Source organism: Rana temporaria, chromosome 2 (assembly GCF_905171775.1).
Source record: "Rana temporaria chromosome 2, aRanTem1.1, whole genome shotgun sequence".
Lineage (NCBI taxonomy): Eukaryota > Metazoa > Chordata > Amphibia > Anura > Ranidae > Rana > Rana temporaria.
In genome coordinates, this window is record NC_053490.1 from 149,778,406 (window position 1) to 149,790,576 (window position 12,171).

At 43.6% G+C, this 12,171-nt stretch overlaps 1 protein-coding gene across 3 annotated transcripts in view; it reads left to right on the plus strand.

Moving 5' to 3' along the window:
• ELF1 (E74 like ETS transcription factor 1) overlaps positions 1-12,171 on the plus strand; it is a 205,609-nt gene that overhangs the window by 100,222 nt on the left and 93,216 nt on the right. For all 3 annotated transcript variants that reach the window (XM_040341325.1, XM_040341328.1, XM_040341323.1), the window contains one exon: positions 1,063-1,118. The gene's annotated coding sequence lies outside the window, so the exon portion shown is untranslated. The remainder of the gene's footprint in view (positions 1-1,062; positions 1,119-12,171) is intronic.

Genomic DNA, 12,171 nt, shown 5'->3' on the forward strand with positions numbered 1-12,171 from the left:
TGCATTCATATCGCTCTTCAGAGAGCATTTGACAGGTGGGGAGGACACGTTGTATTGCCCGTCAAATTCTCTGAGTGGTCTGCAATTTGGAGTGCAATTAAGAGTGTGTAAATGAGCCCTAAGGCCCCTTTCACACGGGCGGATCAGTAATGATCCGCCTCCGTATGCTCAGCGGGGATCGCTCCGTTGATCCCCGCTGACCCGGCGGATGACAGGGCGGTCCCCGCACACCTTGTCTTTTCTCCACTCTCCCCTATGGGAAGATCGGATGAACTTGGACCTTATGTCCGTGTTCATCCGATCCGCAGACGGAAGGAAAAATAGGGTTTTCCTCCGTCTGCAGAATCTGATCATTGCGGAGGCGGACAAGATCGGGTGTCAGCGGACACCCGCAATCTCATAGGGACCAATGTATGTCCCTTTTTCATCCGCAAACGGATGGATGAAAAAGCGGACATACGGTACGCACTTGTGAAAGGGGCCTTAGTGAGCATTGTCATCCTACGACATAATTGTGTTACTGGCAGGATCTCCCCAAATTAAAATATAGAAAAAAAAAAGCTAATACTGCCACCACATTTTAGGACTGGTAAACTGTAACAGATGACATTTTTGAGTTTGAATTTTACCCCCTAAATGTCAGACCAGTACAATAGTGGGGTGGCTGCAGGGTGCCCCATTCACTTGAATGATGGTGTCCATTGAACATGACAGAATAAAATTCCTGCCACGGGTGAAAACTGAGCATTTCTGCTGTAGCATGTGTATATCCCCCCTTTGCTGTCTTTACAGCAAAAGGGGGGATCAGTTGATGGGGCGGTAAAATGTGGCTTAACAGCAACCCCAACTGCTAGTGTAAATGAGCCCTACTGTATGTTGGAGCAGCATTGTCTTCCTAGGCTGCTCTCCTGATTTGCACTAACACCTCCAGCTCTCCCAGTTTCCATGACATAGAGTGGTGTGTTATTAAGTAGCCCCCAGAAACTTGGAAAGCAGATAACACTGAGTTTTCAGTTCAGTACACAGAAAGTTACACAAGATGTCAATTTTTTGTATTTGCAGAAAATGTACATAGCCTGAAAAAAGAAAACGGACGCAGCCGCCACAATCAAGGACTGGTAAGCAGCATTATATTACTATTTTGTTTTTATTTTTAGATACTCTGTGTTGGACTTTTTTGTTTCGTTTGTTTTCATTTATGTATACAGTAAAGAAATGTTAAGTTTTCTGTTGGTTTTGTATTATTTTAGGGAGATTTCCTCTTCCTGGCCTAGTGATTTAAAAGTAAAACCTGTTGTGGGAGAAATACGGGGCCTCTCATTGCGGATACACTTCTCAAAATGCAACCCTCTGGCTTTAATATTTTCTCAGTATAAGTCACAGATCTAGTGCAAATATTTAGGTCACAAAAACGCAATGAAAAGTAAGAATTTCTTATTCGGGAGCTTCTCCATGGTGATTTGTTTGAGCCAGGTAACTAGCATTTTCAGAAGGAGGGATCGGTAATGGCTGTCTCTATTTTAGTAAATCCTTTTTTTCCTTATGATCATGACAATATTTTTTTTAAAGTAAACATTTCTATTTTTGAGCCCAATAGTTATAAAATACTGTATATACTTGAGTATAAGCCGAGCCTCGGTTCAACTAAGGGGCCTTGGAAGTGCTGCATTCACTAGTCCCTTCCAGGTTTGTAATGAATGAGACAAGGGTTTCTTGCAATGTAGAATTGCCTTACGGGTATAGTAAATGAAAATGCTCAGCATGGTTCTTTGAGCTATCATATTCACTAAGCCGCCTATCAAGCCTGTTTAACCACTTGCTTACTGGGCACATAAACCCCCTTCGTTCCCAGGCGAAATTTCAGCTTCCGGCACTGCGTCGCTTTAACTGACATTTGCGCGGTCGTGCGACGTGGCTCCCAAACAAAATTGACGTCCTTTTTTCCCCACAAATAGAGCTTTATTTTGGTGGTATTTGATCACCTCTGCGGTTTTTATTTTTTACGCTATAAACAAAAAAAGAGCGACAATTTAAAAAAAAATATATATATTTTTTACTTGTTGCTATAATAAATCTCCCATTTTAAAAAAAAAAAAAACTATTTTTTTTCTCAGTTAAGGCCGATACGTATTTTTCGACGTATTTTTGTAAGCGACTGGTTTGCGCCAAAGTTATAGCGCCTACAAAATGGGGAACAGAATTATTTTTAATTTTTTTATTATTTTTTTTTTTTACTAGTAATGGCGGCGATCTGCGATTTTTATTGGGACTGCGATATTGCGACGGACGTATCGGACACTTTTGACAAAAATTTGGAACCATTCACATTTATACAGCGATTAGTGCTAAAAAAATGCACTAATTACTGTATAAATGTGACTGGCAGGGAAGGGGTTAACACAAGGGGGTGAGGAAGGGGTTAAATGTGTAGCCTGGGTGTGTTCTAACTGTGTTGGGGGAGGGGGGTGACTGGGGGAGGGGACCGATGCTGTGTCTCTATGTACAAGAGACACAGATCGGTCTCCTCTCCTCTGACAGCACGTGGAGCTCTGTGTTTACACACAGAGCTCCACGTCCCTGCTGTCAGTTGCCGTGTCACCGACGATCGCGTGTACCCGGCGGACATCGCGGCCGCCAGGTACATGCATCGGGTCCCCAGCGATGCGGCGGCACAGTGGTTACCCGCGCGCGCCCCCCAGTGGCGCGCGCGGGTAATGCATTTAAAATGACGTCCAAAGACGTCCACTTGGCACCTGAGAACCGCGCTGTTGACGTCTTTTGTCAATAGCTTGGGTCTCAAGTGGTTAAAGACTTAAAGGGGTTGTAAAGGTTTGTTTTTTTATTTTCTAAATAGGTTCCTTTAAGCTAGTGCATTGTTGGTTCACTTACCTTTTCCTTCCATTTCCCTTCTAAGGCCCCTTTAACACTTATACGACTTGTCCCATGATTCGTGATGACAAAGTAGCATGACAAGTTGTTTCCCATGATTTCTAATGATAACCATTCATATTAGTACGACTTTAAGTCGTTCCGACTTCAAAGTAGTCCCTGCACTACTTTGGTCCGACTTTGATGGCACTTACACAGACATTCCCTGAAATCGCGGCAAAATCCTGGCCGCGATATTGCGGTAAAATCGCACAACTTTGAAGTCGCAGTAGTGTAAAAGGGCCTAAATGTGAACACAACGTCTCCCCACAGGGATGTAGTCCCAAGGGAGGGGACGAGCACGCTGACTAACCCCCAGCCAGAACGGCTCGGATGATGGGGGCAAGCTTACTGAGGAGAAACAGGAAGTGAGAAATTCAGACAAAGAAAAAAGCATTTGGAAGGGAAATCGAAGGAAAAGGTAAGTGAACCCACAATGCACTATCTTAAAGGAACCGATTTAGAAAATAAAAAACAAACCTTTAAAACCCCTTTAAAGTAATCTTATTGGGTAAATTAAAATGACTGCAAAACGCTTTATGCAAAAGAGGATATTTACATACCTCTCCTACTTCTTCCACCACCAATCTGGCCCACTGAGGACAAATCGTCCTTTGAAGTAGGCTGAGAAACTGACTCTTCCTGGAGTTTCGATCTCCTGGTCCCCTTCTGTGCTCAGTGTCTCCTCCCACTGACCTCCACATCACTACTGTACTGGACACAGAGATGCTGGAGCTTCTGAATCATTTATAATGCCCCCGTTTCAGCTGCCCAGAGAGGTCCATGACTAATGCTGTCAACTGATTGTTATAGTGTGTCTTGTTTCTGGGGGGGGGGGGGGGAGTCAGATGATTGCAGCAACATGCACAATAAAGCTTATACATTAGGTTTTCACAGTGGCGTATCTAGGGTATGGCAGCCATGGCAAGTGCCATGGGCGCCATATGAAGGGGGCGCTGTTGAGTGGCTGGGCAGCAAGGCACTTACCAGGGTCTGAGGGTCTCTTCTTCCCTCCTCCCGAGCATAGGCAGGATCTCCTTTTCAGCAGATTTGCTAATGGACAATAACAGCGCTATCCCTGCTGCATTCAGCCACAGCCCTCCCCTGTTCTCCCAGGCTCTCCCATTCCATCTGGTCAGGTTGGCAGTGCACAAAGAAGAAGGAGGAACATCAGTTTCTCCCTCTCCTCTGTGAAACTGAGACCTTAAGTGATGAAGATTTCATCACTTCCAGTATTGGTTCTGCATTTACCTGGCCTTGGAGGGCAGAGGAGGGATCAGGGGTCTAATAAACCCCAGATTTCGCCAAAAAAAGGATATGTCACTACCCAAGGTATCACAAGGGATGATAAATATCACTAGTTTTGTTAGCTGTTTTTTTTGTTAAGGTTATCTGAAAGATGGGTTTCAAATGTTTCGACAGGGGCGCAGTTTTAGTGCTTGCCATAGGCGCTATTTTCACTAGATACGCCTCTGGGTTTTCAGTAAAGCCTTTGCATGTTATAATCATGGAATGTTCACATCCAAGAAATTCTATGGCACACAGGTCACTATCCTCCTTGATTGACAAACAACATTAGGGTTCCCAGCACGATTTTGGCTTTCTGTATGTGTTTTTGCAGATGTATTTTATTGCATTTTTGAATAGTTTTCAACAGGGCTTTTTTTCAGGGGGAACTCAGTTCCACCCCCTTTGGCTCAGACCCTTTGGTGCCTGCTCACCACAATCACTTGTAAACAAAGAAGTCTGGTTTCTGTGTTTACAAGTGGCAGCTTTGTAACCCCCTGAACTCTGTACTCTGTATATAATGCAATTCTGGTATTTAATGCCCCTTTAAGACCCTCCTACTGTTTGTGAAATATGAACGGGTCGTGGTTGAGTTCCTGCACCTATTTTCTGAGAAAAAAAGCTCTGGTTTTCAAAGTGTTCCAGTGCCTTTTTTCCTCTTTTTAAGTTTTTTATTTTGACACTTGAAAAATCTTTGGACTGTGTTTTTTTATTCTTGTGTGTTTACATGCATTTCGATGCATTTTGACACATTGAAAGCTAAAAAAAACTGCAGCAGGTTGTACTTTTGTTGAAAGCACTGGAACTGCCTGCACTGGTGTGAACTAGAGCCATTGGAATACAAGGCAATTATTGGACATGCGTTCCAGGTATAGTTTAAAAATCCACTGGTTAAGGATTAACATTTTTTTTTTTTAAATGATAAAACAACTTGGGACCAGCTGCCCCCTCATATATCCAGCACTAAGCGCCTGAGATCAGCCAGGGATCTCCTCCACTGGCTGCAGCCTGGGTCTTCTATGACTGTTCATCCATTGTTTCGCAATGAGGAAAAAGGCAGACTGGCAATAAAAAAAAGAAAGAAACGCTTTTACTAGCTTCTGTCCAAAGAAAATAGTGGATTATGCATAAATTGTTAGTGAAAGCTTCCATGGAAAGTTTTGTACATTGGCAAAACATCAATTGTGGTAATACAAAACAAGCAGGTGTCTGTGAGATAAAAAGGTCTGCAGTGCCACCCCATATAGGGGAAATAGCTAAAGTGAACCTGTCTTAAAAGAAGAATTTCGGCTGCTACTGCTGACCACCTGAAAAGTCTAGTTACCCGGCTATAATTCTGATATGATGGCTTCAAAGGTTTTAGGGCTCATTCATACTAGCCACTGCTTTGCAACACAGCAGCTGCTATGCATTGCAGTCCAGCCAGACCAGCACTTATACTGCTGATGCACCTATACTGGCGCATCACACTGTTCACTTTTTTTTTTTTAACAAATTTTATTGAAATGTCACACATTTCATAGAGTTCTATCAACTTGCCTACAGTGACGCACGCTGCATTGAATAAAAGTACTGCACAGTCCTTTTTTTCAGTGCACATCACCTGCACACTACTGCAACACAGTGGTATGAGCCGGCCACACTCAAGACCGGGCATTTTTCTTTGTCTTGCAGTGAGACTGTGCTTGAATAGCCTGTCAACACAGTCCTACTGCACCTGGTGTGAACGGACCCTTAGGCTGGGTTCACACTACTACACTACTTTCATCATCCTACTTTGCTCTGTGTTCAATGTTTCCCTATGAGAGCGTCTTGTAGCGTCCTACACAAGTCGGTCCGACTTTGAAAATACTCCCTGTACTACTTTTGGTCCTACATTGATCCTACTTCAGGCCCATTGAATATCATTGAAGTCGGACCAAAGTAGTATCCTGTTCATGAAAGTAGGATAAATGTAGGACCAATGTAGGATAAATGTAGGACCAATGTAGCAGAGCAAAGTAGGATGAAAGTAGTGTAGTAGTGTGAACCCAGCCTAAGTCCCTATTCAGGAACAAGTATGCAAATTATGAGTTTTGATTCCACCAGTGGTGGTCCGTAATGCAGGGCGCAGGGGCGCCGTCCCCCTATCCATGCATCCAGCCCCCTAATCTACACGCGGGTTGCCGAATGCATGGATTCCAATGGGCACCTGAGTTGTGTGACATTAGCAAATGGATATTCGTTATTGTCTTCCTGATTCTCCTCTCGGCCAATCAGGAAGCGGGTCCTGAGACCAGTCATGCGATTGCCTATGAGGAGGGAGGAGACGCATGGCGGAAGCCGCCGTGATGCAGAGGAGGAGGAGAAGATGCAGGGGAAGCCGTCGCCTGGAGGAAGCGCTGCCCGATAGATGAGGAAGTGCAGGCTGTTGGTAGCCTACATATTTCTATACAACAAATCTATATGCGCTAGGCCTAGTAAGGCAGCCAGCTGATGACATCGGAGCACCATTTTTTTGAGCATAAAAACCACAGGCAGCCTGAATTTTGCCTTATTCCTGCTGAATCAGCTAAAATATAATTTGTGGGTGGCCTTGCAAGCACCACCCTTCTTGACAAATTGATTTAAAAAATGGACTGCGCCAGGTGGAAAGTGATCCACCAAAGAGTGACTACATCCTATCCGATACAGTCACTGTTCAGGAATGCAAGCTGTCAAGATGGATAGAAGGGATGATTGATTTCTCCTTTTCAATTTTTGTGGGGCTGAAGGAGAGAAATTGAGCCATGTATGGCCAGCGTAATAACGTTCCTATTTATACACAGTATCTAAGCACCACAAACCAAAAATACTGTTTAGGGAATTTTTAATATTCAAAGCAAATTCTTCCATCCAACCATGTCTCCATGCTTTATTTTGTTGAGAATTCACTTTGAAAAACACCTTTTAGCATTTTTGGGTGTGGTAATTTTGATTTAAGTGCAGATTAGTCATGTAGCATTCTTCCTGGAATCCATCTCCCCTTAGCGCAGTGTTTCTCAACTCCAGTCCTCAAGGCGCCCCAACAGGCCATGTTTTCAGCATTTCCCTCAGATGAAACGGCTGTGGTAATTACTAAGGCAGTGAAACTGATCAAATAACCTGTGCAAATTCATGGAAAGCCTGAAAACATGACCTGTTGGGGTGCCTTGAGGACTGGAATTGAGAAACACTGCCTTAGCGCAAGCATGCAGGCAGGAGGGCGTGCTTAGCTGAGAAAACCCCTCCTCCCCTTTTTGAAGACTCCTGGGATGTATGACATCATTTGCCAGGGCATGGAAACCTAGAAGTAGCTAAAGAAATGTGAAAACAACGTTTTAAACAAGTAACTATGATATACTTTCCTATCTATTTACTAATGCTAGGATTTAAAATAGTCAATGTTGACTGAGCAAGTGAAGTTCCGCTTTAAAGAGCAAAAAAACGAATCACAAGGGAGTTGCATCATTAGTTACGCTGTGCTGGACATTGTGAGCACACACATTGTTATTGTATCTCTGCTTTGGGTGTATATTGAGTGGATATTATAATGGGATTCTTTATTGCTGACCTTTGACTCCAGGACATTTACCTTAAATGTTAGGTAATCGGCCATATTGTTCTGTATATAATTAGAAACACTTTGATCTTTTTCTTTATGTAGCTAAATAACGTGACTAGCTTCAGTGTAATGTACTCTTGTCCCAAAACAGATTATTATTTTTAATGACCGTTTTCATGCTGTTGCTCTACCTGAATATAGCATTTATATATAAACATGAGCAATTTCCCATTATAATCATATTTTAGATTTAAGGCTGCTTTTATCAGTAGTGAATTGCCGGACACCTTTTTTTTTATAAACTTACGTTAACTATGTCTAAATCCTTTAGGCTTGGTTCACACTGCCACTACATGAAAGTTACGCAGCTTATGGTGCGACTTTGCCAGGTGACTTGCTGGCGACTACTTTAATGCAAATTGATGCTACTTTAAAATCGACTTTTTCAGGAATGCCTGAGTTATCTTTCTGTAATGTCGGATCCAAATCGCATCAATGTAGATGAGGATCTGACTTGGAGGCGACTTCCGTTAAAGTCTATGGGTACAAGTCTGATAGAAGTCGCCTTGAAGTAGTACAGGAACCTTTTCTAAAGTCTGAGCGACTTCAGTAGTGCTAATTAAGACGGCTCTCATTGCATAAAATGGGATTTCACATGTCAAGCGCCTTGGGGTCTCACAAGTAGGATCCCAATTTGCGGCAGTGTGAACTGAGCCTTAGTGAGCCTGAAAATGAGTAACAACTTTTCTGAAGTGCAGGCACTAAGGGCCAGATCCTCAAAAGGGATACGCCGGCGTATCTACTGATACGCCGTCGTATCCCTGTTTCTATCTATGGAACTGATCCACAGAATCAGTTTCCAATAGATAGGCAGAAGATCCGACATGTGTAAGGGACTTACACTGTCGGATCTTAGGATGCAGTACCGCAGCCGCCGCTGGGGGCATTTCTCGTCTAAATCCAGCGTTGGGTATGCAAATTAGCACTTACGGAGATCCACAAAGCTTTTACGCTTCGTTTTTTCTCCGTAAGTATTAGTTTGCAAACGCAAAATTAGGGCTGCTTTTACAAAGTGTAAACTGTTTACACCTTGTAAAAGTAGACCCTTCTTTCCCGCGACGCTGTTATTTTTTTTTTTCCGCCGTATCTTTTTTTTCCCCCCGACGCAACTTTTTTTACCCGGCGCGATTCACAAAACTCGGCGTAACGTAATTTCGCGCAATGCACGTCTGGAAAATGATGTCGGGAGCATGCGCAGGACGTCCGGCGCGGGAGCGCGCCTAATTTAAATGGGACTCACCCCATTAAATTAGGAACGCCTTGCGCCGGACGGATTTAAGTTACACCGCTGCAAATTTCCAGGTAAGTGCTTTGTGGATCGGGCACTAACTTGGGAAATTTGCGGCGGTGTAACTTAAATGGGAAAAGTTAAGTTACGCCGCCTGGCTGTGGATCTGGCCCTAAGTTCTTGTGTTGGACATGGTTCAAACAGGGCGTACCACAGCGTATGCCCATGCAAGGGTCGTGTTTACCCACATGGGGATGCACAAGTGTTCTGTGCATGCCCGTGCAGATTGATGTCACTTGAGGCAAAGTGGGTGCGTGGACACAGACACTGCTCCCAATTTCACATCTGTGCAGGTATACGGTCCCAACTGCACGCTGCCTTCAGGGCCATATACCCCATCCCCATGGATTGGGAGAAACATCTGTGTCCATACAGCTGCTGTGTCCCAATTGATATTAAAAGGACTACCTGCACAGGAAAGCACAAAACACTTGAAACGCGAAAAATCGAGTAACCAAGACCATGCATGCTTGAAAACAGAAGAATACATTGCATCACTTCCAAATTTGTATTCTGTCTTATGGGAATTTTCGTAACTTTAGTAATCTATTTGCTTTCGATATTAGACTAGCATGAAAAAAAAAGCATGATTATCTTTCCGATATTCTCATTGTGTGTACTAGACATTAGTCTCACAAGAAATGCAAAGGTGAACTAACACCTTACACCCTCCCACATGTACTCCGTCTCCCCATCCTTGTTGTACTTTCCTCCCTAGGTGATTAGCTGTCACTTCTCATGCAGCCGGTGCATTTAAAATACCCACCCTTCTTCCTATTCTTTCCCTGGGGCTTCCAGGGTGGGTCAGATCGATTCAGATTGGTCACATAACATCATCACTCTGATCTGTCCCGAGAGCCCTACGGAAAGAAGGGGGGAAAAAATCAGGGCTTTCTAATCTCTGGACCACTACATCAGCTGCATGGGCAGTGGCAGCTTACGAACCCTGGAGGTAAGTGCAGGGTTGGGTGTTGGAAGGGGGGGTTGGGTGCTAGTTCACCTTTTTTTTTTTTATAATTCCTTTTATTTAAATAGAAAGTGCATTCAACAATTAACACATATAGCAGAGATACATAATAAAAATCAGACAGAAAGATCAAACGCGGTCATGAGATGAGGTAAACATATCAGATACCCCAGCTTTACACAGTAAATAAGGCACATGAAGAAAGTACAGCATAGAGATAAAGTCGGTGTGCGAAGCTGGGAAAGCACCCTAACAAATACTTGCGCAAGCCTAGAACCGATAATAACGTATGCAAAGCTATATAATACAATAACGTTTTTTAAAGTTTTAACAGTTGTTTGGGATGCAAAGCAACCCAAAGGCCAGGTGGGCCCAAGCATGGGACACATGAAATAGGTAATGCACCTCAGGATATTCACAGTATCTGATCAAAACAGCCCATGATTGGGTAAGAATTAAGGGAAGGGGTGTGTACCAAGGGGGGAAAAGGTGAGGTAGAGGGCCAGACAACCCTAAGAGTGGTAAAGGGACAAAAACCAGGGCTAACAAGGAGTGAAATAAGGGGTAGGGAGGGGAGAGGAGAAATAGAGGCATAGTAGAATGTGAGGGCAGATAGCAGAAAATAGAGGAAGAGTAGAGTACCTTTTTATTTTTTGTGAAAAGGTAAACTTCCATTTTAAATTGAATCTGTGGAGCCCCTAGGACAGAAGGCCTTGACTTCTGTCCAGGTCAAGATTAGGCCCTTCCTCCTCTAGGTCCTAAACCCCGCCCTCTTCTGTTCAGAGCCCCAGTGTACAGTATATGTTGTGACATTTGACAACTAAATAAGGAGGTCAGGGTTTATTTATAGCTTATAAATATGTTTTGGCCCTGTGTTCAACTTGGACCAAGGATCAAAAGACTGATTTGCAGACTTATATTGGCCTTACAAATACGATCATTTGTTAATAAGGTTTGATTTAAGAATTGTAACTCAGTTGCACTAAATAAATGGTCCAATTTAAAAAAAACAATCTCTGGGAAATTAAATCAAAGATTTCCTATCCTCTGCACAGTGTTTGACCCAGTTATTTATCATTCACAGGTCTCGCTAGGCTCCTCAATAACTTCACACTTGGGGTAAAGCAGCAACACCAAACTGTCCAAGATGTACTACCGAAATGGGCACACTTCTACATATGTTGTGGCCTTGCCCTAAATTACATCGGTATTGATACTTTAAATACTGTGTGTTCTACAAATGTTCACTCTGATCCAAAAATAGCCTTGTTGGGGATTATATCGGAAAAGATATCCCCCTACCTAAAATGCATGTGATGTGGTTGCAGGCTATGGGGCAGATCCACAGAGAGAGTACGCCGGCGTATCTACTGATACGCCGGCATACTTTCAAATTTCCTGCGTCGGCATCTGGGTTAGATCTGACAGGCGTACGTCTTCGTACGCCTTCGGATCTAAGATGCAATTCTTCGGCGTCCGCTGGGTGGCGTTTCCTTCGTTTTCCGCGTCGAGTATGCAAATTGGCTATTTCCGACGATCCACGAACGTACGAGTGGCCGGTGCATTCCTTTACGTCGTCTCTAGTCGGCTTTTTCCGGCGTATAGTTAAAGCTGCTGTTTCGTGGCATATAGTTATACCTGCCATGTTAAGTATGGCCGTCGTTCCCGCGTTTATTTTGAATTTTTTATTTTTTTTGCGTAAGTCGACCATGAATGGGGATGTTAAAAAAATGACGTCCTTGCGAGGTCATTTTGCGCAATGCACGGCGGGAAACTTAGGGACGGCGCATGCGCAGGGACGCGCTTCATTTAAGTGAAACACGCCCCCTAATCGCCGAATTGAATTACGCGCCGTTACACCGCCAGAGATAGACTACGCCGCCGTAACTTACGGCGCAAAATCTTTATGGATTCGAACCAAGGACAAGTAAGTTACGGCGACGTAGTGTATCTCTAATACGCTGCGCGGGTGCAGATCTCTGTGGATCTGCCCCTATGTATATAGCCCAAATATTCATATTGCAGCAATGGATTTCAAACTTTCCACCAACTATTCAACGGTCTGAAGCGATTTATTGT